Here is a 13,644-nt window from a genome sequence, read left to right as displayed (position 1 = left end):
GAGATGGAGGAAAGACGGATATGGGAGCAGGGAAGAAGATATCTTAATTAAGGGAGCCACTCTGGGGTTGGCAAGAGGCTTGGAAAATTTTATTATAAAAATTAAAAAAAGAAGAAGAATCATTTGGGGCTGGAAAGATGGCTTAGCAGTTAAGAGTATTATCTACTCTTCCAGAGGACCTGGGTTCAATTCCCAACAACCAAATGACAGCTCAGAACCACCCAACACCTTCTTCTGCCAATTGTGAGTACTAGGCATACATATGGTACACAGATGTATACACAGGTAAGACACCCATAACACACAAAATAAAAATATTTCTTTAAAAAAGAATCATCTTGTATTTTAAGACAAGATCTCCTTTTGTTGCCTAGGTTGCCCTCCAACTTGTAGCAATCCTACCTCCATCTCCCAAGTCCTAGATTACAGGCATAAGCAACCATGTCAGGCTTGGGAAGAAATGTTTTGTTTTTGTTTTTGTTTTTGTTTTGAGACAGTGCTTGCTATGTAGTCCCCAGCATGTCTGGTACTTGCTATAGCACAGACCAGCATTAAATTCTTGGTAATCCTCCTGCCTTAGTCTCCCAGGTACTGGAATTATAGGTGTGCACCATTACATTCAGCAAGAATCTTAAACAAGAAACATGACTAATACATTGCCATAAGACTCCTTCTAAGAGGGGCTGGAGAGATGGCTCAGAGGTTAGGAGCATTGCCTGCTCTTCCAAAGGTCCTGAGTTCAATCCCCAGCAACCACATGGTGGCTCACAACCATCTGTAATGAGGTCTAGTGCCCTCTTCTGGCCTTCAGGCATATACACAAGACAATATTGTATGCAAAATAAATAAATAAATAAATAAATAAATAAATATACTCCTTCTAAGAATAGACCTAAATAACTGAGAGTATTTCATGTACATGCATATTCACAGTACTGTTTCCACAAAAGTAAATAAAGGTGAAAAAGTTCAACTGTTCATAAAGAGATAAATAGATCAGTCATGATAAGTATACAATGAAATATTATTATTAGCCATTAAAAGAAATAAAAGTACTGACATGGTATTCCTGTGGCTAACATTATGCTAAGTAAAGGAAACCAAACAGAAAGGTTACATATTACATACCATTTACATGAAAGATCCAGAATAAGCCAGAATGGTAGTGCACACCCTTAACCTCTGCACTTGGAAGGTAGGGGCAAAAGAGTCAGAAATTCCAAGTCATCCTCAGCTATGTATTAACCTTGAAACCAGTTTAGGCTACGACACCCTATCTCAAAATTAAAAGGAAGTTGAGTGGTGACAGCACACACCTATAATCCTAGCACTCGGGAGGCAGAGGCAAGTGCAACTCTGTAAATTCAAGGCCAGCCTGGTCTACAAAGTGAGTTCTAGGATAGCAAGGACTAAACAGAGAAACTCTGTCTCCAAAAAGAAAGAAGGAAGGAAGGAAAGAGGGAGGGAGGGAGGGAAGGAAAGAAGAAAGGAAGAAAAACAAAGAACTAAAAGAAGGAGGAGGAGAAGTGGGTCAATGGTGTCCCACAACTTTAATCCCAGCAGTTAGAAGTCAGAGGCAGGCAGATCTCTCTGAGTTCAAAGACAGCCTGGTCTACAGAGCTAGTTCTAGTACAGCTAAAGCTACAAAGAGAAACACTGTCTCATAAACTCAAGACACCACCCCCCACCGGAAAAATCACAAATCTAGTGATGTGTACCTAGTGTACCCCTAACCTCATAATTTAGAGGGTAAGCAGAAGAAGGATTAAAGCAAATTTGAGGCCAGTCATGGCTACATATCAAGACCTTGCCTAAAAAAAAAAAAATAGAGAGAGAGATGGGTGACGATGGTACACACCTTTAATCTCAGCACTAGGGAGGCAGAGACAGGAGGATCTCTGTGATTTCAGACCAGACTGGTCTACAAAGCAAGTTCTAGGTCTCCAAAGCTACACAGAAACTCTTTTCCAAAAAACAAAAGAAAAGAAAAAGAAATCAGTAAGTAAAAAAGATTGTTAGGAGAACTAGAAGCCAGGCATCATGGCAAAACAAAGCCTGTAGTCTTAGCACTCAGGAGGCAGGACAATCTCAGGCTGGAGATACAGTGAAACTCAAAAGAGAGAGAGAGAAAGAAAAGAGAAAGAAGGGAAAGAAACAAAAGCAGTAAGGAAAAAATAAAGATAAAGAATGAACTTGAAGGCTCAAGTCATATTGGGCAGGAAGATGAAAAAAGAAAGGTCAAAGATAGCACAGGTTTAAAGTACAGAGTAGAAAAACCTTTACCCTCCAAGGCCAACGTTTAAAGATCATAAAAATTATTTCTCAAACCACGACAAAAGTTCTGCCTACCCTACCCCCTTTCTCTTTTACAACCTCCTAGTAAGCTACCAAAGACAAAGAAAAAAAAATTAAATCAGCACAGCTTTTTGCAGGGAGACTGGCTACAGTGAAAACGTGAGGGCCATTTCCACTTCTTCCCTCTCTATTCCTTTAACCCACTTCTGCCCAGCTCCTGACCCTGCAGTCCTTCGCCCTTGTTCTTGCTATAAGCATCAATGATCTGGGTTGCCAAATCCAACAAAATACAGCTGACTGTGTCTGTCTTGAAATGGGCTGTTCTCTGCTTCTACAGTGACAGCCTCTCAGGTTTCCTTATCCTTAGGACTCAGTCCTGAGCTCCCCTCACCCTACTCTATTCTTTTCCCTAGGTGAGCTCATCCATTCCCAATCCCATCCAGACTTAGCTCCAGCACCACTTTCTGAGTCAGTCAAAGACAGCCTACTCAAAGTCTCCACGTGTGCTTCACTAGCATCTCATGTTTGGTGTGATCAAAACCAAAGTCTTCATTCCACTTCTCAATTCATCAAAAACTCTTCTTCCTACTGTTTCCATGTGAAATGTGGCACCTTCACCCACCCAGATGCTCTCAATAGAAACCTAGGCTCATCTCTGACACCTCCCTCCTCCCACACATCCAGTCCATCATTAGGTCTTGTTTGTACTGATTCTAAAATACATACTGAATCTATTTACTGCTACAGCCTAATCTAAACTATCATTAGCTTTTGCCTGGGCTACTGAATTGCTTCCCAACTATGCTTCCCCCATTTCTTTCTTTCCAAACCATTCCTCACATGGAAGCCAGCATAATGTTTTAAAAGTATATATTAGATCATGACATTCATTCAAAAGCAGGTCATGGTAGTGGATACAACTGTGTGAAGACAAAGGCAAAAAACAACATACTGCAAGACCCCACATCAAAACAAAACAAAATAAAACATAACTAAGCGAGGCCTGGTGGTACATGCCTGTCCCAGCACTCAGGAGACAGAAGCAGGCCTGGTCTACATAGTGAGTTCCAGGACAGCCAGGACTACACAGAAAGACCCTGTCTTGGGGAGATGGAGAGAGGGGGAAAAGAATCCTATAATCTAGGGGATCAAGAGCAGGAAATGATGGCACCAAGCTGCTCAAACCCCAATACAAACTAGCTGTATACATAGAGGAAACTACTTCACATCTATGTGCCAACAAATGCCATACATATAAAATGGTGAGAGTAAGAGAACCTATAGCTGGCCTCTAATCCCAGCACTCACAAAACTGAGGCAGAAAGATTATAAGACCAGCCTAGAATTACATAGCACGACCATATCTTGAACAAAAATAGGGTACCTACATCATAAAAGTATAATGCAAAAAATTGAATCAATGACACTGAATCTTTCCTGTACCATTGGGCACAGTGTTCAATATATAAGAGTTTTATTTATTTATTTATTTATTTATTTTGGTTTTTTCAAGACAGGGTTTCTCTGTAGCTTTGGAGCCTTTCCTGGAACTAGTTCTTATAGACCAGGCTAGCCTCGAACTCACAGAGTGCTGGGATTAAAGACATAGGCCACCACCACCCGGCACAACTGTATATTTTAACAATTAAACTGAGAGGTTAAGAGCTAATAAGCAATGATCCTGTGATTTATAACAAAGCTACCCACTTACAGAAACAGTAGCAGCATGATCCTAAGAGTCTGGGCCGGCTTGGTAGTACATGCCAACACTTGAGAGGCTGAGGCTGGAGAATCAAAAGCTCAAAGTTTGTCTGGACTACACAAGAAACTATGACCCAGTGAAGGAGAGACAAAAAAAAAAAAACCAACTATTGTTTTCTTTTGTTAGAACGTAGCCTCCACTGCCCTAGAACTAGCTTAGGGATCTAAGGATGACCTTGAATTCCTGATCCTCAGCTAGACCAAAATTCCCCAGTTTGCTTCTCAAATCAAACATGCATATGTCCCAAAGCCAGGGAGAACACTTTATCCAGCAGAATAAACAAAATCACAAAAAGTAAATTTTCCTTAGTAAGTTTTAAAAAGAGAAGCACAATTTCAATGAGCAACAGTAAAACAATCTTTGCAAAAGGTTTCTAATTTTTTGGCAGAAAGAACCCAAACAAGATAGTGGGTATTATTTTATACACATTCAACAAGAGCCTAAAGTCTCCTCTCAATGTCAGAAGTCTTCTAAATGTATTCCCTAACCTAAGGCTGCATGCTTCAACTTATTATCTGGCACAAATGCACCTATAGACAAATATTCTGCACCCAAATTCACCAACTAAACTCAACCTTCATAGAATATGTAATTGGAAAAAAAACTAATAAATAAATGAGAATTAAATTCAAGTTACATTACAAGTAAAAGGTTTAAAAGTCATAATCAAGAATGCTAGTATCATGCCGGGCGGTGGTGGCGCACGCCCTTAATCCCAGCACTTGGGAGGCAGAGGCAGGAGGATCTCTGTGAGTTCCAGGCCAGCCTGGTCTACAAGAGCTAGTTCCAGGACAGGCTCCAAAGCTACAGAGAAACCGTCTTGAAAAACCAAAAACCAAAAATAAACAAACAAACGAAAATGCCAGTATCAAAACCAATGTCACCATACAGATTCAGACAAACAGTACATGCACCAAATTTCTACGGTAGTCAGGCATAGTGGAGCAGCCTGTAATCCTAAGGAGGGAGGATTATGAACTGTAGTTCAACTTGGACAACACAGTAAGACCTATCTCAGAACCAGGCAGTGGTGGCACACATCTTTAATCCCAGCACTTGGGAGGCAGAGACAGGCGGACCTCTGTCTGGGTTTGAGGCTAGCCTGGTCTACAGATTTGAGTTCCAGAACAAGTTCTAAAGCTACAAAAGAAACCCTGTCTTAAAACAAACAAAAAACAAAGACCTATCTCAGAAAAAAGGGGGAGAGATTTTCACTGAGATGGCAGAAAAGGAATATAAGCAGTTATAATACCACTCCTGCAGCCTTTCAGGGAGAGCATGGCTGCCATGAAAGGAACACCAGTGCCTGCCTCACTCCTTCGTCTCTTCAGCAGATTCCTAGTCAACTACACTTTGCCCTGAAATAAACACATCATTGATCTAATGTAGGTAATGAGCTTTCAAAAAGTAGTTACAGAAAATAAGCAAGCCTGAAAGGTACGTGATGAAAGATAGTCACAACCAAAACATAGTTTGATGAGGGGGTTAGGGATGTAGCTCAGCTGAGAGAGTTCTTGCCTGGCAAGCACAAAGTCCTGATTTGATCTCTGGTACTGAAAAGATCAAGTGTGTTAGTTAGCTCATGCTTGTAATCCCAGTATTTGGAAGGTAGAAGTAACAGAATTGGGAATTCAAGGACATTCTGGGCTACATAATACCTGTCTCAAAATGCAAAAACAGCCAAGCGGTGGTGGTGCACGTCTTTAATCCCAGCACTCGGGAGGCAGAGGCAGGCAGATCTCTGTGAGTTCGAGACCAGCCTGGTCTACAGAGCTAGTTCCAGGACAGCAAGGACTGTTACACAGAGAAACCCTGTCTAAAAAAGTTGATGTAGAGAAGTATCTTATTAGTTCTAAGAACAAGCCAGAAAGTATTTACCCCGTCCCTACAAACACAGAAGCCAAGACTAACTGCAAGGAGGGGAGGTCTGCAGCACCCAAAATAGCAGTTCCAAACACAGATGCCTGTCTACATGCACACTGGGAAGGCAAGAACTGCAGCAATGAACCACCGATGCTCTTCATGCAGTGGGAAGCTCATCCTGGATTGGCCTGTGTTCACTCACCTCTATCCTCCATGACTGCCCTAAGTCTTCCTTGAAAGTAGAAAGACTAACCCAAATGGCATCTAAGATTGCTGCTCTATGATAGCACAAAAGTAACACTTGAACAATTCTTTTAATTCTTTTTATTTTTTTAATGAAAGACGAGTTCACGACTGCTGGGGTTTTTATTATCATCATCATCACATCTAATTATTGGAAGGAGAGGAAAGGAACCACAAATGACACATGAGACAATGCATGCAACAGCATACACGTGATAATCAAAAGATAACTTGCAAAAGAAGGTTCTCCCATTATACCCAGTGGGTCCTAGAATGGAACTCCGATCATCAGGTTTGGTGGAAAGTAAAGTACCTTTACCCTTACCAGGCCTTTTTATTATTATTAATTTTGTTTTCCAAGACAGGCTCTCTCTGTGTAGCCCTGGCTGTCCTGGAACTTGCTCTGTAGACCAGACTGACCCAACTCTAAGATCCGCCTGCCTCTGCCTCCTGAGTGCTGGGATTAAAGGTGTGTGTCACCCACCCAGCTTATCTTGTTTAAAGCAATTTCTCACACAGACACTTTCACTAAAAAGAAATATTACAATACAGTCAACTATTGCACTCTGGTATAGCCTGAAGCCTTGATCCTACCAAAGTGTTTCAAGCTTTACTAAAACTGGGTCCAGGGTTGGAGCGATGGCTCAGCAGTTAAGATCACTTGTTGCTCTTGCAAAGGACCCAAGTCTAGTTCCCAGCATACACACGATACTCACATCCATCCTTAACTCTAGCTCCAGAGGATCCCAAAAGTCTTTTCTGAACTCCCACTTTACCAGGCACTGACATGGTGCACATACATATGGGCAGGCAAAACATACACACCAAATAAATAAATCAGGGGGGAAAAAAAGGTGGAGTCCCATAAAACCCTACTGTAACCATATGTACCAGAACATTTGGGTAAGAATAGGGTCACAGGCATATATGACCGTGTCTGGCTTTTTGTTTGTTTGTTTGAGACAGAGTTTCTCCTTGTAGACCTGGCTGTCCAGGAACTACTCTGTAGACCAGACTGGCCTTGAGCTCAGATATCAGACTGCCTCTACCTGCCCAGGGATTAAAGGCAAGCACCCAACTCTGCCTCTGCCACCACCATCACCTGGCTCTGTCTGGCTTTTGACATATGAATGTTAAGGAAAACCTGGCAGTGGTGGCACATACCTATAATTGCTGCACTCTGGAGGCAGGGGCAGGTGGATCTCTGAGAGTTCAAGACCAGCCTGGGGGCTGGAGAGATGGCTCAGAGGTTAAGAGCATTGCCTGCTCTTCCAAAGGTCCTGAGTTCAATTCCCAGCAACCACATGGTGGCTCACAACCATCTGTAATGGGCTCTGGTGCCCTCTTCTGGCCTGCAGGGATACACACAGACAGAATATTGTATACATAATAAATAAATATTTAAAAAAAAAAAAAAAGACCAGCCTGGTCTACAAAGTGAATTCCAGGACAGCCAGAGTTGTTACAGAGAAACCCTGTCTCAAACAAACAAACAAACAAAAATTCAAACTCTCAGGTCCTTCCTTATCCACTGAACCATCTCTCAGCTACAAATCGTAACTTCTCAAAAGAAAAAAGATAGTTTTGGTCTGTGTTCTCTAGTTTTGTGAACTTCACACAAGTTACAGTTATCTGGGAAGAGGAACTTTGAGAAGATTGGTTTGTAGACAAGCCTGTGGGGGCATCTTCTTTATTAATGACTGAGAGGGCCCAGTACAGTGAGGGCAGAACCATCTTGGGATGTGTAAAACAGCAAACTGAGCAAGCCATGAGAAGCCAAGAAGGAGCATTCCTCAAGACCTCAGCCCCTCGCCAGGCGGTGGTGATGCACGCCTTTAATCCCAGCACTCGGGAGGCAGAGGCAGGTGGATCTCTGTGAATTCGAAGCCAGCCTGGTCTACAAGAGCTAGTACCAGGACAGGCTCCAGAGCTACAGACAAACCCTGTCTCGAAAAACCAAAAAAAGACCTCAGCCCCAGTGTCTGCCTCCAGGCCCATGCCTTGAGTTCCTCCCTGATTTACTTAAATGACTGACGAAGGACTTCGATGTGCAAGGATTAAGCTGAAATAAACCCTTTCCTCCCCAAATTGTTTTTGGTCATAGTGTTTTATCACAACAAAAGAAACCCTAACCAAGACAACCAAGACATGGTCTCTCTGGTTTCAAGATCAGAAGAAAAATGACAAAGGGAACGTCACTGGAGGTCACCATAAGAAGACACACATCCTGCCATTGTGGCTTTCAGGTCTTCAGCCTGCAGAAGTCAATCTGACGCAAATATAGCAACTTTGTCAAGCATGTATGACTGGAAGGCCAAACAAGGGTAATAGATGAAACACTCTCAGGACTAGGTGAATGAGGCACCTAAAAATTGTCTACTGCAGATTCAGACAAGGACTCCATGAAGGAATGGTATCTAAACCTAAGAGAGGCAGCATCCAATTCCAAACACATATGCCTTTCATTGGGAAAGTAAGAATTCCTCCACTCATGCTAAGGTAGCTCAAGCTCTAATTAACTTGGGAGTGAAAGGCTAAAAAAGAGACAAACAAACAAACAAACAAACAAAACCCTGTAAGTTAGCCAGAGTTAGGGCACACTTCTGGACAAGCAGAGGTCAAGAACTGAAAGCACTGAGCTTGAGGAGGGAGAGCTAAAGATGAGGACAACTAGCGGACTTCAGTTTGTTACACTTTCCTGTTGGCTTTGTTTTGAGTATGTTAAACCACAAGACAAAAACATTTATCTTATTCCAAAATAACTTTATCAAGTTGAGACCTATCTTTAAAAAAAGAGACCTTGATATGTTGATTTTTTTTCTAATTTCTTTAAAAGTGAGATAGATGAGACAAATTATTGAATTAAACTGTGCCATTCGTGATGATACTGAATGAAGTCCATAAAAGTTTGGATTTGGGGCTGGAGAGATGGCTCAGTGGTTAAGAGCATTGCCTGCTCTTCCAAAGATCCTGAGTTCAATTCCCAGCAACCACATGGTGGCTCATAACCATCTGTAAAGAGGTCTGGCGCCCTCTTCTGGCCTTCAGGCATACAGACAGAATATTGTATACTAAATAAATAAAAAAAAGTTTGGATTCAGCATTAATAAAGCTTAATAAAGGATAAATTAAATAATTAATTTAGTTAATTAATAAAGGATAAATAACAAAAGAATGAAAGTCTTATTTCCTTCACACACACTGAATACACTACAGACTATACAGTATAAGGACATAGGCTTTTGCTCTCTTAGTAAAAACAAGCAGTTGATTTCAATGACTGTGGTCACTCACAGGCTTTTATCTTTTTTGCTTTGCATTTGTTCTTTTGTTGTTGTTTTTGTTTGTTTGCTTCTTAAGACAGCCTTAGGATGTAACTCAGGCTGACCTAGAACTCAATTCCCAATCCTACTGCCTCAATCCCTGGAGAGTTGGAATTTAAGGTATGTACAGCCACATCTGTTTGAAGCCTCTATCTCTTAATTATCCCCAAGAACCATCTTACCAAAATACAGAATAATCAGTCATAATGTGAACGTTTCTGAAACGTCAGGAGACAACCCAAAATGACTTTGGTCGACCCCAGGATTTAGCTTCAAGTTGTGGTTCACACGGGTGAGCCCAGTACTGGAGAGGCAGAAGCGGGAAGATCAGGCGCTCAAGATCATCCTCAGCTACACAGTAAATTTGATACAAGAGAGAGACCCTGCCTCAAAAAAATTTAAAAAAATAAACAAAAAAAAGCGCACAAGAATTAATCAAGTAGGGGCTGGAGAGGTGGCTCAGAGGTTAAGAGCACTGACTGCTCTTCCAGAGATCCTGAGTTCAATTTCCAGCAACCACATGGTGGCTCACAACATCTATAATAAGATCTGGTGCCCTCTTCTGGTGTGCATGTCATACATGCACACAGAACACTATATACATAATAAACTTTTTAAAAATCCTTGGAAAAAAATCAAGTAAAACTTGTAGGAAAAAGGTCTGGAGAGATGGCTCAGTGGTTAAGAGCACTGACTACTCTTCCAGAGGACTTGGGTTCAAGTCCTAGCACCCACATGGCAACTTACTCCAAGATATGACACTCTCACACAGACATACATGTACCAAAACACCAATGCAAATAAAATAAATTACACTTTTTTTTTATTTTTATTTTTTTTTTGGTTTTTCGAGACAGGGTTTCTCTGTGGCTTTGGAGCCTGTCCTGGAACTAGCTCTTGTAGACCAGGCTGGTCTCGAACTCACAAAGATCTGCCTGCCTCTGCCTCCCGAGTGCTGGGATTAAAGGCATGCACCACCACCGCCCGGCTAAATTACACTTTTAAAAAGTGTAGGAAAAATTAGAGACACTTAAGAGTCTCAAATCCTGTAGCCTCACCCCCTACCAAGTTCTTTATATGCCTCAATTCAACATAACCCTCTACTAGTTATTTCTTAGAGAAATAATGGGGCTGGAGAAATAACTCAGCAGTTAAAGCATTGGCACCTTTTTCAGAGGCCCTGAGTTCAATTCCCAGCACCCACATAATGGCTCACAACCATCTATGGGGTCTGATGCCCTCTTCTGGCCCGCAGGTATATATGCAGATAGAGTATCATATACATAAGATAAATCAACAAAAATAAGCAGAAACATTATACGATGTTTCCAACCTTCTTCTTCATGGCATACATAGCAATCTCCATTTCTTATCTGGCATTCATTAGGAGTCACTAAGACACAACCTAAAACAATAAATTCCACGCAGGATCTATCAATTCCAGTGGACTATGTTACTTCTGCCTCTACATTCTTTTGCATTTTTCCATAATAAAAGTTTGTTTCAAAAATTATATAATCTTAGCTTAGTTACCCACTAGAGTCTACTTCACTAATCCCTTATTAAAAACAGCAAGGTCCTGATAACTAAGAAATAGTTCATTATCAAAGGATTTGATTTTCATGGACCACCGAAATGGCTCAGAAGATAAAAGGGGATTGCTGTCAAGCCAGATGACCTGAATTCACTTGGGAATCATGTGGTGGAAAGAAAGAACTGAGTCCTGAAAACTGTCCTTTACATACATCGCAGGGCACACGCATGTGCAGACTGAGAGACAGACACACTGTGGATAGACGGTAGGTAGGTAGTAGGTAGGTGGTAGATAACCTTTACTTAAATCTTGCTGCTCTCAGGGCTAGGGGGTGCAGCTCCATGGCAAGCACATACATGAGGCCTTGGGTTCAAAATTCCCAGCACTACAAAAGAAGGGAAAGAACAGTAAATCTCACTGACCTTACACACACACACATTAAAAAAAAAAAAAATCAAAAAAACAAAAAAATTCTATTACCTCTCTAAAATTCATAAAAGGCATCCTATAATTGTGTGGAGGTAGACTTTCAGAATCTGTACTCCATAAAGATGTACAACTACAAATTCTACACTCTTTGCAAACTTATCCAGCCCAGAATAACCTCCAAGCCCTTTTTTTTTTAACAAACAATGACAGATTAGGATCATGACATTTGATCCAATGAAAACGAAATTAACAAAAAACCCTTAGACCTTAATGTTTCCAAGTTGGAAAAGAGAAACATAATGGAACTCACAAAAGTCATCTTCAATTTAATTATCTGTTTAAATAATTTCTACACACACACTTCTGAACTCTTGAGTAGAAAGTGACTAAACCACTAACCAAATATGAAAAGCAAAAACAAAAATTGTTTCACAAGAGACTTCTTGGATTCCCTTTGGATACTTCCTAGAAAAGGCCTTGACAAGAACCTAAATTCAAAGTCTTGACAATCTTCCATCCGGCACTAAGACTTAACACCATAGCAGAAAGTTCCAGAGGGCTGAAGGATGGATCAGTATCAATCAGAGGGGAAATGGAAGCAAACACAATTTCCTTGCTACTTTTGCTAAAGTGATACAAACTTTGAAAAAACAAATTCAGAAAAAATATCACTTGTTTAACTTCTGAAGCTTCCGGTGACAGAATATATGTTTCTAAGAGGAGTTCCAAACGATCAAATGAAAAGTCACTGTATGTAAAAACTGACAAGGAGAAAAAGAGGAAAAAGAGAAGAGTAAGCCGTTAAAGACAAAAAACAAAACAAAACAAAACAAAAAACCTTAAAGTGCATTTAATGATCTGTCGGATTCATAAGGAAAAGTCACGTCTACACCTCTGCCTCAGTTTCCCTGCCCCAAATAAGCTAGAACGTAGCATTTCATTCCAACGAACCAGAGGGCCTTGTTTCACAAGCCTCCTGCAACTCAAAGGGGCCCTCTGAGGCTGGACTCAGTGGGGGGTCCCCAGAGCAACGGAGGCCTGACAGCCGGAGCCCTGAGCTGGGAAAAAGGAGAAAGGGAATAGGGTCTAAGGGAGCCAACTCCCACAATCTGGGGGTGACGACACCCGTCCAGGACCCAACATCCCCACTCTACTGAATCCAGCCGGCAGCCTCAGCATCTCCCTCCTTCCGGCTTTTTGCTGAGTTCCGGGCCGCCCTCCGGCCGCGCCCCCGGGCGCAACCACCTTTACGCCGAGCCGCCCTTCGGGCCGCGCGCTCGCCCACCGGCCGGCGCCAAGGTCTCCTCCTGCCCGCAGCGGAAGGATGCAGGAGCGGGCCTGCCAGGCTCCTCCCGGGCCTACCTGCGAGACGGGTGAGAGCTCGGCCCGTAGACCAGCAGACGCAACGGGCTACGGACGGAAGGCGGGAAGGGGCCGAAGGAAGCGAGGGATCCGCTCAGCCGACCGGCGGGAGAAAGCGGCCAGAGCCCGGGGCCTCCGGAATAACTCAGTTCTGAACCTGGCACCGCCGCCGCCGCCGCTCTAGAGACATCAACCAAGAAGACGCCGCAAAAGATCACAGAATACACGAACGCCCAGACATCAAAGGAAGAGCGCCCAGCAATCGTTCAAGGAACTGCAGCCGAGTGCCGAACAATGCTCAGGTCTTGCTACAGGGCCGGCTGCCGTCCCAGACATAAATAAACAAATTCAGATAGTAAACTATATCGTAGAGTAAACTGTGTGTGATTCTGCCATTTTCTGTTGGTGGCCAAGTGTTTAAGTAATTTAGAGAGCTAAAGTTTTGAGACGGGCGCACGCCTGTAATCCCGGCATTTTAGGAAGAGGAGTAGACATAAGGATTCGGAGTTCAAAGTCATCCTCAGAATGAGCGTGAGGCCATCCTCGGCTATATGAAACCTCGTCTTAAGGTCTTAAGCGAAAAAAATAATTAGTCTTTTTGAGCTTTTTGGTTGAAGATCAAATCATAGCAAAATAAAACTCGTCTTAATAGCTCAAAGAATGCTTTACACGTAGGTTCTCACACTACTTAGCCTAGTTGAACAAATGACTTCAACTCTTGATTCTTAGTTTCCTGTCAGAGCTGTAAGGTGCATTGAATAAGAGACAGGTGAAATGAAGAAAACAGTGAACAGTCTCTATGAATGCTCCAGTTTTACAAGCAAATCCAAGAG

The 13,644-nt window shown here is 42.2% G+C and overlaps 1 protein-coding gene across 3 annotated transcripts in view; it reads right to left on the bottom strand.

The window, feature by feature from the left end:
* Positions 1–13,144, bottom strand: part of Ambra1 (autophagy and beclin 1 regulator 1) — a 199,627-nt gene extending 186,483 nt beyond the window's left edge. For all 3 annotated transcript variants that reach the window (XM_041637507.1, XM_041637508.1, XM_041637509.1), the window contains exon 1: positions 12,812–13,144. The gene's annotated coding sequence lies outside the window, so the exon portion shown is untranslated. The remainder of the gene's footprint in view (positions 1–12,811) is intronic.
* Positions 13,145–13,644: the final 500 nt, after the last annotated feature.

This window comes from Microtus oregoni, unplaced genomic scaffold, assembly GCF_018167655.1.
Source record: "Microtus oregoni isolate MIOR12 unplaced genomic scaffold, Mior012 000053F_ref0000044, whole genome shotgun sequence".
Taxonomy (NCBI): domain Eukaryota; kingdom Metazoa; phylum Chordata; class Mammalia; order Rodentia; family Cricetidae; genus Microtus; species Microtus oregoni.
The sequence above is the reverse complement of the archived record's forward strand: the minus strand, read 5'-3'. Positions and strand labels throughout refer to the sequence as shown.